Here is a 16,048-nt window from a genome sequence, read left to right as displayed (position 1 = left end):
GAAACACTCAGCCATGTTATAGCCCATGAATAACAATGAGGAGGCATAATAGCACCAGATCATGCAGAGACCTGTTGAGAGCTTCAGCTACAATAGTGCTAAGATAAACTTCTGTCTTGTTACCAAAGAGAGCTACGCAAACGTGAGGGGACCCACAGGTACACACAATGGTGTATATGTGTGTATGCCCACACACACACACACACACACACACACACACACACACACACACACACACATGCAGTTTACCTCACACAAGCCCTGTACACAGATAAAGTCTGGTCAAATCTCTTTACTTTCTTTATCTCAGGCCTCTTCTTTCCTCTCTCTTCCCCTGTCTGTCCCTCCCTCCCTCCCTCTTTCTCTCTCTCCCTCTCTCTCCCTCTCCCTATCTCCCTCTCTCTCTCTCCCTCTCTCTCAAAGATACAGAACACAGTAAAGCTTTTATAAGCGAGTCTGATTTGGAACAAGATACAAGCCATTAAAAAAGAAGTTGTACTAATTCAGAACACTAGGTGGGGAAAGTTAGCCTTCCCATTTCAAAAGGGGCTCTTCAACTCTTCAGCCATAAACATCAGGCCAGGGTGTGTGTGTGTGTGTGTGTGTGTGTGTGTGTGTGTGTGTGTGTGTGTGTGTGTGTGTGTGTGTGTGTGTGTGTGTGCCTACAGGCCGGGGTGTGTGTGTGTGTGTGTGCCTACAGGCTGGGGTGTGTGTGTGTGCCTATAGGCCGGGGTGTGTGTGTGTGTGTGTGCCTACAGGTCGGGGTGTGTGTGTGTGTATGTGTGTGTGTGTGTGTGTATGCCTACAGGTCAGGGTGTGTGTGTATATGTGTGTATATGTGTGTGTGTGTGTGTGTGTGCCTACAGGCCGGGGTGTGTGTGTGTGTGTGTGTGTGTGTGTGTGTGTGCCTATAGGCCGGGGTGTGTGTGTGTGTGTGCCTACAGGTCGGGTGTGTGTGTGTGTATGTGTGTGTGTGTATGTGTGTGTGCCTACAGGTCAGGGTGTGTGTGTATATGTGTGTATATGTGTGTGTGTGTGTGTGTGTGTGTGTGTGCCTACAGGCCGGGGTGTGTGTGTGTGTGTGTGTGTGTGTGTGTGTGTGTGTGTGTGCCTATAGGCCGGGGTGTGTGTGTGTGTGCCTATAGGCCAGGGTGTGTGTGTGTGTGTGTGTGTGTGTGTGCCTACAGGCCGGGGTGTGTGTTAAGGAGCCTACACCATCTAGGCGTACTTAGGGAGGAATCCCAGCAAACAGGGCCATTCTCCCTCGCTTCCTCCTCCTCTTTAATCCCTAAGCCCATGTCTGCAATACAGATTACGAAACCCATAACTGACAATTCCTCCGAATCTTGGCTCACTCTAGAGACTGGCAGTGGGGAGACTTGACTGTTCACAATATCCAAACACAGGTGTCTGCACTGGGAGGAAGCCTTGTCGCACAGCCTTCTCTGGTGGCCACTGGCTTCTGCTGAGATGACTGCCTGAGCATAAAACCCAGGGTTGGAGCACAGGGCCTGGTGGCTGGTGCAGTGGGGTGCGTATGACAGAGAGGAACCATCTGAGAATGTTCCGGGCCAGAGGCGAACAGCTGGAGGGGAGAGTGGGGGGTGGGTGTTACATGGCACATGAACGGCCCACTGGCACACGAGTCCCAGCTGAAGGACACACGACAGGCTCCCAGTAGTGCTGATTCCACACTAGACAGAGACGCTACGGTGTCAAGAACTTACACTAAGCTCCACGAAACCCTCCACTCACACTGACGCACAGGCGGTTCCATAGGTGTGTCCCGCGCTACAGCTGAGGTAGGAAAAAAGACAAGAAACCCCTTCATGTTGACGAGTGTACTACGGCTTTTCAGATATTCCCATTACAGTTTGATGCTCAGTGTGGCCTGACAGTCAGACTCGACTGTATTGCTAGTAAGACCTGTACAATTCACCTTCACACTTCTAACAGCAAGGCCTGGCAAAAACAGGGGCAATATATCAGAAGAGCAGGTAAAATTCAGACAAACAGTGAGCACAGTGCCTATGCATATGCAACACACACACACACACACACACACACACACACACACACACACACACACACACTGTTGGCTGCTCAGTCCACTTAACGCACACTGCAGGCTGACTAATTACCATGGGGCTCTGTGTGGCCCCCTCCCCCAGCCCTTGGCCCCGGCCCACCCCACGTCCCCTGCGGGTACGGGACACGCTGACAGTAATCTCCCTGTGACAGCGGCTGGACGTGCCGTCATTAAGCCGTCCGTGTTATTGCGATGATAGCCCTGAGAAGCAGGCGGGCAGCGATGACGCGAGCCGGCTCCCAGCACTCTCCTCTCCGGCCCCCGAGACAGCCAGACGGGGACGGGGGGGTGGCGTCCACCGTCCCGCGAGCCGTCCCCACCCCGCCCCGCTCTAATCCACGCCTACAAACGCACCGCTGCCAAGGGATATTCTACCGTCTGCAGGCTGGATTTAATTAAATATAAAATGGAGTTAAATATATCGCTGTTCAGAGAGAATGCACAAAAAAGGGCGTTTTTCTGTTGTTGTTGTTGTTGTTTTTTCTTTTTGGAGTCCACCCCAAGCTGTGGAACATGTTTGGACACGCCAGCCTGATGCAGGGGGGCAGCAGCGATGCCAGCCAAAAAATTAAAATCCACACCCCCCCTGTGCAATAAAGAATAGTATGATCAGAACAAAAAGAGAGAGACAAAAAGAGGAGAAAACTCAACCCCCACACCCACACCCCACCAACTCTTCCCCTCTCTGTCTCAGAGTGGCCTGACAGGGGAACAGATGGCAATTTAAGCGGAGAATTTATGAGCGCCACAATCTTAATGTTGCATAAAGAAAAGAAAAAGACTCGCATCAAACCCACTGACAAATGTACTTGCTAATATTAATGCACTCCTCATTCATCCAATATGCTTCCTAATTGCTTTTCTGTACACAGTAATATGGCACCTGCTGCTCAGTCCTTGCTCGGGCGCTGGAGAACGAGGCGGTTCGGGCCGAGCCACCGTAGCCCTCGCACCATGATAGATGCAGCGCCGTGCATCACGCACCGCGCCTGTCAGCCGGCGTAATTAAAATTTTAGACTTACAGCCGATGGAGAGACGGAGAGGGAGAGAGGGGGAAAGAAGAGGAGAGAGAGAGGGAGAGAGGGAGAGGGAAGGGGATGGAGGGAGAGAGGGAGGGAGAGAGAGAGAAAGAAGGAGGGGTTGCAAGGAGCGGTAAACAATCAGCCCACAAACACAGACACTCAGAGCCACCCGAACAATTAGACTGCTCGCCCTGTATGTCTCTAAACACACACTCACACACACACATACACACACACACACACACGTACATACGCACAACTGCTGATAAAATATCAAAAGAACTACTTGGTTACTGCAAATGAACTTCATTTCAAATGTGCCAACTGGTGCAATTAAAGTGCAATGAACGTGGATTTTTCAAACAAAAAGGATTTCCTGTGTGGCATCTGTAAGCAGCCACATTAGCTGCCACTGGGCTTGTGAGAGGCATCACTCTGATCAGCAAAGCCTTCCTCACAGCACTAGAGAAACACACACACTTAACCTGTGAGTGAGGACTATTAAGCATTAAGTAGAAAAATAAAAAAGCTACTTTTTTTCCCTCTTGTATGCCTTACCATGACTTTTATGGTAGAAATGGAGTCCTTTGACATTTCTTGAATTAGGCCTCATAGTTAATATGTGGAATTACACCTTGTGCAGAGTCACTTGGGATCATGTGAGCAGCTCCCTATAGCTCCTGCCATTAACTCTATAACAGCTGGTGTTAAATGCACTAAATTGTAATATAATGAGCATGTGAATTGCAGGCAATTACAGAGTTAAATTGAATAAATCCTTAGAGCAATAAATTGTCCTTTCTTTTTACATCAGACCTAATTGACGCACATTCTTTCGGAGACCTGTGCATGTCTTTCTTAGGGAAAAGATATGACAGAGCACCAGTTTTATTTCAAAGAATAACTCTGACGTGGTTTCATAGTGTGGGAAAGATATTTACTGCTTCCATTGTTTGAATAAATGTCAGTATTCTCAGAACTGCTTTTCCAAAAGTTAATGTAAACAAGTCTGAATAATCATATCAAATGTAATACTGAACACATTAAATTTGTATCATCATTTAGTGCATTTAATGACATTTAAGTGCATTTTCAGACACTGATACTGAATATAACCTCCCACATATTCATAATATTAACTATATGTTAATATATTAACTATATAACACAAAATCTGTTAAGAATATTCCAAAAGGGATCTCCACATCTGGAAGATGACACAATATTCTACATGTAGCAATATGCAACATGTAAATAAGAGATTAATTTTACCTCCTCATGCAGTGAATGTGTATAAAAACTGTATAAAATAATATAATACATTAAACATAATCACATTTTAACTGATCAATATTAAAAATGACAGTAGGCCTATATGGCTACATTTTACCAATTTTTTTTTTTTTACCTGTGTTAATATGGTGATCTGCTAATTTTTCTAATGTGCTTTCCTACTTTTTCCTGTTTTTCCTACTTTTTCTCTCCTTCTGTGTGTCTCTCTCTCTCACACACACACACACACACACACACGTGTACACAAAGATACAGAGACAGACAGAGAGAGAGGAGATGAGAGGGGGAGAGAGAGAGAGAAAGAGAGAGCGAGAGCGAGAGCGAGAGAGAGAGAGAGAGAGAGAGCGAGAGCGAGAGCGAGAGAGAGAGAGAGAGAGAGAGAGAGAGAGAGAGAGAGAGAGAGCGTGAGTGAGCCTTGTACTCTGTTTCCTGGCTCTGGCTTGTTGTAGGGAACTAACTCTGTTATGCGTGTAATGGGGGGTGTTGTGCACCTGAAGGCACATGTCAACACGGGATCCCAGGAGCTAGCAGCAGCCAAGGGCCTCAGCTCTCCACATCTGCTCTGCCCATTTCCAGTGGGCAACCTGGGCATGCGTGTGCACACACACACACACACACACACACACACACACACACGCACACACACACACACACCAGCACAAACACCCCCCCAAATGCAAGCATGCACACAATCTGTTTCACAAATAGCCTTTCCTAATGGTTTTCTCATTAACTACATGTCAGACAAAAGTCTGAAGTTTCGATGCTGGCTAAACAATGTGCTTTGTGTAACAGAGCACAGAAGATGTTCAGCGATTTGTTAAAGTTCCCCGTTAATGTGCACGTAGGCAGCGTGCGCCTCGCTGCGGCTTCTTTCCGCGTCACCTGAGCAGGCCGGCCCACGGTAGTTAAGCGCGCGAGGGGTGCGCGAGCGCTACTTTCGCGCCGCCACACAGACGGTATTTACCGCAGCATGGGCACCGGCACGCCACCCCCACACCTCCCATTACTGCAGTCAGCTGCGTGATGCTCCGCGCCAGCCAGCTGCAAGTCCCTCCCCGGTTTCCGCTTGTTTCACTCGTCACGGGGAGCCCTCTCGCTAGCCGCCGCCGTAGCCGCAGCGACCACGCGGCGGTCGGCCGGGCCCAGGGCCTGCTCCAGCTAGGTAATAATTGGGCTTTATTTTATGGTTTGTGTATTTTAAGATTGTGAGAAATGGCTCTGCTGAATAAATCATTCATACATTTAGAGTGATTACCGGAGCGGGAAGTGGGAAGCTGGATCACCCAAGATAGATTACCCATAATGCATTTCAAGAAGGCAACTAATTAGCAGAAGAAAGGTCAAGTAAAACCAGAAAGTGATTAGAGAGAGGAGACGGCAAAAGGAGAAAAAGAGAGGGAGAGAAAGAGAGAAAGAGCAAGAAAGTAAGAAAAGCGGGCAACGAAATAGAGAGAGCGAGAACGCTCACATGCTCACATACATTTAGTCGCTTTTGGAATGTTGCCAAATGCCTCTTTTTTTTGCCACTGTAACTGAAAGCGGTTGCTTCAATATTTAATGAAATGCTTATGTTGTGGCACCTGGACACATCCGCAGCCACGCTGAACTGTTGCCTCCCAAGTGGGTCATTACCGTAGCCATTTGCAAAGGGCGCAGGCCTCTTTCTGCCCACAGTGACGCCAGTCTTCAGGAATCTGCTGCAAAACAGCAGGGGCTGGGGGGTTTGCCGCTCATCTACCGGGAGGACAGAGCAGAGGGTGAAAAACAAGCCGGAGGAGGAAAAAAAAGAGAGAGAGAGAGAGAAAAAAAGGCCCACGGCACCAGCCAGCAGCAGGAGGCCAGCTCCTCCCAGCGAGCCCTGCTACGCCACGTCCTGCAGTAAGACCTGCCGGCTACACCCACAGACTCCAGCCCTGCACCGTCAGACTGCCAGGTCACGCATGCAGGAGATCACAGACGCACGTCTATGTCTGCATTGTAGCACGCCGCCTTTTTTTTCCTGTTGTTGCTACCACAATCACTCCCCCCCCTCCACCACCACCACCACCACCCACCTCCCTTAATGATCCAATGCATCAGTACCATCAGCCATCAACAGGGAGCAGATGTCCTACGTTAGCGCATCCTTCTCTGGGGCCAGGAGCAGCACTTTAAAAAACATTAGTCTGTGGACTCCTGGCTGGCTTGCCGAGGCCTGCCGCCCGTTTGCACCGGCAGGTGATCCCAGGGCCTAATGGAATTTAATTACTCCAGCCGCATTAATCACACCTACAGTGGAGAACCCGCTATTTTATCACCACTCTTAGGGGTTATTAGTACAAATACACTGTCAAACTGCATTATGTGAGCGTCGTTTCAGGTGCCATTCCTAGCACATTTATTAAACTCTATATCGATATCTATCAGTGGACTGTGTTTGGGAATGCGCATTAGCATGTTGGATGAAGTTTCCCATGAGCAGGTCAGTGAGGCCAGTAAAAAAGTTTCACTTCATTAATTTTGTCCTGTCGGTTATGCCCATCTCAGGGGGCCGGCACGGGCAGTCCAGAGACAAGTGAAAGGTCAAAGGTGAACAGTTGTTTATCTTCAGATCTTTTTAAGCTTCCCACTGTAGTTTAACAGTGTTTCACGATAGAATATTGCAAACTGAAGGCCCAACAGCAAAACATTGGGTGTGCTGACGTTGTTCCACACACATAAACGCACATGCAATAATCCAGATTAAAAGCACCAGAGTTTGGCATCTCTTATGAAACACTTATGACCTTTTGTCCTACTTGAACAGGGCGTACAAATTGTGGCTTGTATAAGACAGAAAGACACCATGTAACATCATTTCCTAGTAACTGTTTCAGATTACTACCTGGTGTGAATAATTCATAAGAGGTATTACATTCACACTCCTGTCCTGCTGGTCTTCATAATCTGTGGTAAATTAACACACACAACACATGTTCAATCCAAAGGAGCGAGCAGAATTCTGAGCAACTCAGTTTTATTCCTTTCTAAACACTCACCCAAGGACCAGGTGCTGGTTTCTTCCGTTTTAATTATTATTCCTGGTCATGAATAGAAATCAATAAGAGGAATCTCTCGCCTCTCGTTATCCTGTTGCCCGTATTTTATAGTAAAATAAAACGGTGTAATAATAAAGTATGGAATTTGAGCTCTGCTGCTCTGGATACTCAAAGGTCAGGAAAATTAATTTTACTGACTTTAGAGAGAGGGGGAGTGAGGGACGGGAAAGAAAGGATGGAGTGAAAGCACAATAAAGCTTGTGTAATACGAAACATTTTAGCAGCAGGTCTTTCTCCATTCATCATCCTGTGGAATCTCCATCGTCTGCTTCTGCCTAGTTCCAAGTGACCATTCAGCAAACAGAGCTTCAAGCACTCACAGCGCTCTCGTTTTCACACAGTCACAACAGAATGAGACATGGATCCTCTGCTTGGAGATCTGCAACTCCAGAAAACTGGAGTTCTTTTTTAAGAGTGATTTTTTTATGCACTGAAAGTTTTACTTTTTATGCAGTAAAAAAAAAGTTTTACTTTGATATGTCAGTTGACCTGTAATTTATAAATACAACTACAGTGAATTTCACTACAGTGAATTTGAGGATTCTCAAAAGACACCAATGGGGATTAAAATCAATCTTTTGGTTTTTGGGCAAGTGCGTTTCCGCACTTAAAACGGGCAGCTCTGTTCTGCACAACCAAAGCACAAAGGGTTATTGAGCCTGACATAAAATATGACTGCTTTGAAAACAGCATACACACAGAAAAAAAACACAGGCATCAATGCAAGGGCCTTTAGCTCTACTTTGATCTGGATACACCTATCAATGTAAACAAATAGCACGATCTGGATCTGAAACAGAGTTAGCCGTCTCCCAAACCAGTAAACACTGCACTTGGCTTAGCCTATGGCATCTACAGAAATAAGATGGGTGCTTTTAACAAAAGTATATGAAGAAAAAGCCATGAAGGCGCGGGCTCAAGGCTATATAGTTGAGATTATTGGTGCATGTGTGACGGTGAGGGAGTGTGTGTCGGGTGGGTGGAGGGGGGGCCTGACACACACAGTTGCTACACGGGGTGTTCAGTGTGAGGATGTGAGAAGCAGTGAGTGGTGGAACCTTCTGGATCTCTGCCACTCATCTGGCCACCTTCCTAACCAGGGCAGAAAATCAAACAAGGAGGAAAGAATTAAATAAAAGCGAAAAGAAAAATGATTTCTTATAAATAGCAGAGTTCGCCAGAAGGCATAGGAAATGAGAGCAGCAAGGCGCGGGAGAGGAGCCTGAGTTTGACACGGGTCTTAAAATTGAGAGAGGGGGCGGAATCAGAGACCTGCTGCACAAAATGATTCCAACCAAAGCAAGGATTAGTGTTCCTGCCTCCACAGCCAAGATTCTCCAGAACAACTAATCACCTTCAAGTTCGCTCCTTTTTTCCCTCGCCCCTCTCTCTCTCCCTCTCCCTCCCCCCCCCCCTCTCTCTCTCTCTCTGTCTGTGCCTTTCCCTTTAAGGTATCATTTCACCTCCCTCAGTCATTATGGCTAAAATTAAGCCGAGAATGTTCTGCCATTGTCGATTAGACCCGTCCCTGGCTGGGCGCTCGGGAGAGGGTGTCGTGTCACCGCGCGAGAGCGGCGGCGTCAGGCTGGGCGGAGCGCGTGCGTCTGTGCCGTAAAGCGCCCCGCTCGCGCCCTTCACTGCCGTGGCGGAGTAGACGCTCATCGCGACAATCGGTCTGATGCGGCGGACAGCAAACGGCCGTCCGCCGCGAGGCAGCGAATGAGTCACGGTGCACCATCTCCCAGACTGCTTTGTGTGAACGTGGTAACAGATGCCTAACACTTTTTTTTAACTGAACAAGTGTAATACAAGTTGAGTTATAAATAACAATTGACAATGTAGGTGCAAGTAAACATAAGACAATTAGAAACATTGTGTGATAAAAATCTAGTTAAAATCACAACCATTTATAATGGTCTACAAATAAAAAATTAGCCTGAATACATTTGCGGTAAAACAACCCTTTGCGCACCAGTCCACTGGATGTACTACTAATCAATTAGCTTAGTGCAATACAACAGACAAGCAGTTATTTGTTGTGTCTATTTAGAACAACACAAAATGTCAACATCAGCATATCTGTGCGACCAATATTCACTCTGTAACCCAGTTACTGCCAGAGAAGAAAGAAAAATGAATCTATAATGAGTTCTTTCAAGGAGGCATCAGGAGTGGGATAGCTGGACTTCATCAGTGGATCAGAAGGTCTGCATGCACCTGATAAAAGATCAACATCACCCCAACTCACCACAGCCAAACAGAGCCCAGCCAACAGATACAATCATAATCTAATAATCATAACTGATCATAACATAACCTCCCGAGAACAACGCGTGTCAAATTAATTTCAACAGAGATAGACATGGTATAAGTTTAAAAAAGGAGATCTAAAGGCAACCTAACTGTCTTCTTTATGTTTGGTGCTGAAGATGAAGATGTGGGTTATATGAAGTCCAGTCTAGCCATGTCCCCCGACTCTCTGCCCGGAGACTACAGGGAGTCAAATGAATCAGACCACACTCGCAAATGACTGGCAAATATGCAAGTAATTTACCGTTAAATTCTGTAACAGAAAAGCCTAATTGTACAGCATGTCCAGCCTAATTGAATTGTGCTACATGTGCATTGCTGTTATGGAAATAAAAGTGACAGCAGTGATGGGAGGTTGAGAGGAGAAGACTGGAAAGGAAACATTAAAACAATGCAGTGAGAAGATGGCATGAAGGTAAGACCATGTTGAACAAAATGCCATGCTACTGTTATACGTGCTAAAAGTCAAAGGAATGGAAAAACTGTCATTGCTAATTACCTTTAACATGACAATTAATGTACAAAGAATTATTTTTTCCAACATTGGCCATAATATCAGATCATTTTAGTTTAAGTTTATGTAATTTAAACAAGTTAAATACATAGAATATAAAAATTTTAGCCCAGTAAAATTCACATCAAAACTAGCTATACATTTACCAAAAAATACAACATAATTAAGAGTGAGGTACAGAACAATTGACCTTGCTTCGGCCCAAACCTGGCTGCTGTTTGAAAAGCACTCCCTCTGCTGGCCAGAGGCTAAAGTGCAACTGACCTCAGCACTGGCCTCTGGTCAGGAACAAAGTCTCTATCCTGGACAAAATCATTTATGTAAGGTGGAGACCTGAAGTGAGATTACCCCTACACACACAGTAGAGAACAGCTGCCTCACACACTTCTATCTTTGCTCACTGCACACTCTTGAAAAGTCACGAACCTCCATCTGTCAATCACTACACTGAACATACAATAACATGAACAGTACGGAGATGTGGCATCACTATGACAAAGATATTCTGAAGTAATTTTGCAATGACCCTAATTTTTACTTTTGACTCATACAAAAAGGGATGAGTGGAACAATTATTACGAAGCTCCCGTGTTCTATTATCATTATACTTCATCAGCAGGATTTTTAATACATGCTAAATCAACTTTTTTTTTCTCAAATCTATTCCCCCCCCCCAAAAGAAATTCAAATTAAATTAAATCCCTGTAAAACAAAAAGTGTTGAAATGTACAAGAATCTGTTCCAGGTGATCTTTGGCAGTAGCGCGGTGGGAGGAGATGTGCATTTCTCCAGAGATGGGCACATTTAATGCCTCCTTTGTTTTCATTCCTCTGCCACCATGGCGAGGTCCTTTCATGAAGACACCTTGACTGCAGAGAACTTCATCCCAGTGTGGAGGATCTCACCGATGTGACAACACTCTCCTTTGTTGCCAAGTGTGTGGACCTGCTTTGAACTGCTGACTGACGGCACAGAGAAGCCATTCCAAGACCGAATGTAAATTATTGTTACTTACACGTTTAACCCGCTATCCACGATAGCGTTCAGGCAAGTTGAGGAATTCTGAAATCATGTTGCCCTCTTTTGGCTGGTATGTGCCACTACAGTGAGTTTACTGGTCTTTTTGGGATGATAATTACAAAGGCTTAAAGCATGTGAAAAGGTATAATATGTTTTAAGGCAAGAATATACAGCTGCTCACTTTAAAAATGCACCACAACCTGCAAACATCTGATGCGCCAGGCAGTTCTGGAACACCAACTTACTACAACTCAGCACACCTAGTGACATATTGGTTGCACCGTAAAAAATTCAGCCGAGCATGTTAATCAATATAAACGCATCCGAATCTGAGCATGCCTGATGCAAATGAACAGAATTAGAGGCAGCAATTCCAAGAATCCACATTTGTAACAACGGCGACGTCTCACCAAAACAGCAGCGTGATTAAAATCGGGAGGACTGGGGGGGGGGGGGGGGAGTGACCTGAAGCCCCAGACAGCCACAGTGCAGCACAGCTGTTGCCACACCGGCCTCCACTCTCAATGAAACACCCAGATTCCGATGAACACCCACCCACCCTCCCCGGTTCCCTCCCTCTCCTCTCCTGTACCCCTCTTTTGTTATGCCCCGCTCATTTCATACTTACTCTCTCTTTCTCTCTCTCTTCAGTCAGCCTCTCACTCCTCCTCAGACCTGCGGGTCACTCCGGCAGGAACAGGAAGTAGCCGTCCTCCATTGCGGAGCTCACCTCGCCGTCGGTTTCTCCCAACCGCTTTGATTTTCTCCCCCCTCTTCTGCAAAGATAAGCCACAAAAAAAACCCAGGCAATGTAACTCTCACTGTACTTCCCTTTCAGCCTCCACACCTATCTGCTCTTCCTTCTCTTTTTTCTCCCTTTTTCTCCTCTCCACGCTCGGCGAAGAGAAGAGGTGGGTAGTTTATTCAGTAATCTCCAGAATGGCTGTTCTAAATAAAGATGCTCTTCAAATTCCATTATATGTCTAATGGTCTATCACTGAGGGAGCACTACAGATCTGATTTAAGCACAGAACAATGTGTGAAGGAGAGGAGGGGAGAGGAAGACGATGCTTGCTGGGTGACAGGTTTCACTGCTGAGAATTTTACTGCCTCATATTTCAAGCTGTTGCAAAAAGATTCCTTTAAAAGGCCTTCGTGGTGTTTAACACACAAGAATGTATTATAGAAAATAATATGTGCTAATAAACCGAAATCAGACACATGCAGTCCTCCTCTCTGTTTGCCCAAGACATCTGAGCGGAATCAATAGCAACCACGCTGCACATAGTTTCTCTCCAAAGTGTAATAATTACTTGTGTTATTAATCTGATCTTGATATGATGGTAATATGATAGTTAATTCAGCCTGGCTGAAATAAGTAAAAATAGGATAATCACAAATGCATTAGTCAGGTAAATCAATTTGACAAGGAGGAGGGGTGGGCGATTACAATACTGTGTAAAAACGAACAAAGCTGTAATTCCATCATGCATATCAACCAATATTTCCATCTACTCATCTGTCCAACACATATAAATATATAAATTACATTTCTTACTCTTTTTTCAGCAAAACAATATGGATTTTTATTTCCTTGCAAACAATTTTAATAAAAAGCTATTGATGGGCTATCGATCGGTTAGCCTGTGGGCACAGCTCATGGAGTCAGTGCTCTGCGATCATTATGTCCTGAACTCTAGGGTTCATTCTCACACATTTGGTCAATACTGGCTGCGTGTATTTCTGCTCCCCATACTACATCAGGACAGTTTTCCTGGGGTTTTTTTCCTTCCTCCCATAAATCAAACTCTGCCACTGAGAAAAGTGTTGAGGACTACACTGCTCAATGTTCCTACAATACAGTTACTGGGTATAAGTCAGATAGAATCAGATAGGTCAGATAAAATGAGAAAGACCACGCAGCTCTGCTTTCTCCTTACTAAAAACCCAGTACAGTAAAAAGCTATCTAACTAATCACAGTACTGGGCGGTACACAGAAATGCAGTAGTCACGCGCGCTAAACGTGTGTGCCATGATTGCAGCTGGGGTGGTCTGCTGACTTCTCTGGAGTGCGTCGCTCACAGTGAAAATGGGAGCACTGCATGCTGCCGCTTTATTCGTCTCTTTGTCAATCTGTAAAATCTTCATTCTTGTGAACATGTCTTTTAAATGTGTGAGCCACTGAAGTAATGGCAGTAAAAGGTTGGAAGCAGATCAATGCAGAATGCATTATTTTTGCCCCATAGAGACTTGGCTTTAATAATCAAAAAATTGATCCATTAGACTGAACCTGATTCTTTGACAAAATGACAGAGGTGCTGTGTCTCTACACATGGTTATGGGGAGAAATGCAATATTTTACAGCCTTTCATTTAATGACAATATTGGAGATGAGATGACCTCATTAAATCACAGATATATTTTGTTAACACAGATGTAATAAGTGTAACATGTAATGGCATATTAGTTGTTTGTATACATTGTATATATTAGACTGTACAGTAGCATGTAATTATACTTCAAATACACCACCCCCCACCCCACCCTTCCACACACACAAACTCATAAAATCTATAAATTGTACATTCATACAATAAATGTGTGTGCATGTGTATGTGTATATATATATATATATATATATATATATATATATATATAAGGTGTGAATGTCAGATTAGTTATGATCAAAGCCAAGCTGTTGTATACTGTGTGCTGACAATATTAATCAGTTTCATCCTCCCTCAAACATATACATGTATGCATGCACACACGCACGCGTGCGCGCGCGCACACACACACACACACACACACACACACACACACACACACACACACACACACACACACACACAAACAAACAAAAAGGCAAAGGCTCTTCAGGTATAATTGCATCAAGTACACTTTGTGGCAGTCATATGCAATCTTACTTGGGAATACTTAATATTATTAATCCAAACAATGCAATTGATCTTGGTTTCTAAGAGACAGAAGAAATATTTGTTAATCAGCTGCACATGTATTACCTGTAGTATGCTCATCCTAATTACAGGATGTAAATATATGCACAGGTTACAGCAACTCATTTCAGCTGCATCATGGTGACCAATGCAAAATAGCATTTCAGCAGACTGCTGCAGACTAGCAGCTCTATTTAAAGTCTGCTCTGTGAGTGCCAGAATTTGCGCAGTCTTCCTCACAGTTCTTGTTGTTCACAGTGAATACTGGGTATGACATCACAGACAAGGTATAGGTTACACACCTGCGCCTCAAGGGTTATACGGGAGTATAAGAATCTCAGCAGATGCTTGTGTTAAGCATTGCCGTGTGGAAGATATGCACGTATAAACATTAACACTTTCTCTCACACACACACACACACACCCACACTGTCATACTTCTCTTTTGCAGTATAACCTTGAGCAGCAGCTACAACTCAATATGGCGGCATTGACTGGATGCCTAAGCCTTTACCAGCCTGATCAAACCCCAGACCTGTCTGATCAAACCCCAGACCTGTCTGATCAAACCCTAACCCTGTCTGATCAGACCCTGGTTCTTTCTCGTCACACAGAAGCCCTTTCTCATTAGACCTAGGCACTTTCTGATATTTGCCCCCTATGAGATGTTCTCCTTTTCCAGCACACCCTGTCTTCCAGACACAGAGGGGGAAAAGTCAACTATACAACTTGCATGGTTTTCCCTGGGGGCTACAATCCACCCTTTCTAATCCGATCAATTCATGTCAGACAGGAGGCTGGATTCAGCGCTATCTCTGAAGTCCTGTAATCCAGGCTAAGTCTTCACAGTGTCTGCTTCACTTCCAGGAGAAGAAGGTTTGGTCCAGCACATGACACAGCAAATTAGCCATGTTGCATATTCTTAAACTGGCGTGGATGGGTGCCATGGAGATAACAGCTGAGGACAACAGGATCAAATGCAGCTACCGGTCCCTCATAACACTCCTCCCCCCAATATGATAATCTCTTTATGGACAGAAACCCACCCTGTGAAGTACATTCGAATGTGTTTGCTAGAATTCCAGCTTTTGGCTATCTGTATCCAAATGATGTTTAAGTCTGAGGTGTTTAGCTTGCGATAAAATGCAGTCCAGAGTCGTGCCACAGACACGGTGCAGGCTGCACGCACCTTAAATGAGGGGGAACAAGGATAGTGGGCTGGGACACTTTAACTTCCTCCGACATATTGTGCCACATGTACAGTCCGCATGGCTCCATAAAGAGAGCTTAATGACAGTCCAGGACACCGGCCAAATAGCTGCCACGCATTGCGTCCCTGGTCAGTCCCACACCAGGGTCTGATCCATCTCATTACACTAGTCGTTCAAATACGGGCGGCAAAGGGAGTTCTGCTAAAGCACAAAATAAGGCACATGCCAGTGATCACACAGCATAACTCTGCTCATTACGGGGCTGCTCGGGAGTCAGTGAAAAAGGATAATCACATTAGACACAGCACCTAAAATTACAATTCCATGTCATTTGAAATATAAAATCATATAATAAAAACAGTAGCACTATTAGTATTAGTAGTAGCACTATTTAAATTAGTAAAATAATAAAATTAAATACTTAACTAAATAATGTAAATAAATAAATTGTATAATACACGTATTCAACCCATGTACTCAACAGGAGCCAAAGCTAGCTCCTTCCACACATGAAAACATTTAATGATCCTTCCTCACAATGTCCAAACTA

The 16,048-nt window shown here is 44.9% G+C and overlaps 1 long non-coding RNA gene across 4 annotated transcripts in view; it reads right to left on the bottom strand.

Annotated features, from left to right (window-relative positions):
* The window catches only part of LOC143475984 (uncharacterized), an 81,771-nt gene that overhangs the window by 63,453 nt on the left and 2,270 nt on the right, over window positions 1–16,048 (bottom strand). For all 4 annotated transcript variants that reach the window (XR_013121204.1, XR_013121205.1, XR_013121203.1 and 1 more), the window contains exon 2: window positions 11,958–12,105. This is a non-coding gene — a long non-coding RNA (uncharacterized LOC143475984). The remainder of the gene's footprint in view (window positions 1–11,957; window positions 12,106–16,048) is intronic.

This window comes from Brachyhypopomus gauderio, chromosome 15, assembly GCF_052324685.1.
Source record: "Brachyhypopomus gauderio isolate BG-103 chromosome 15, BGAUD_0.2, whole genome shotgun sequence".
Taxonomy (NCBI): domain Eukaryota; kingdom Metazoa; phylum Chordata; class Actinopteri; order Gymnotiformes; family Hypopomidae; genus Brachyhypopomus; species Brachyhypopomus gauderio.
The sequence above is the reverse complement of the archived record's forward strand: the minus strand, read 5'-3'. Positions and strand labels throughout refer to the sequence as shown.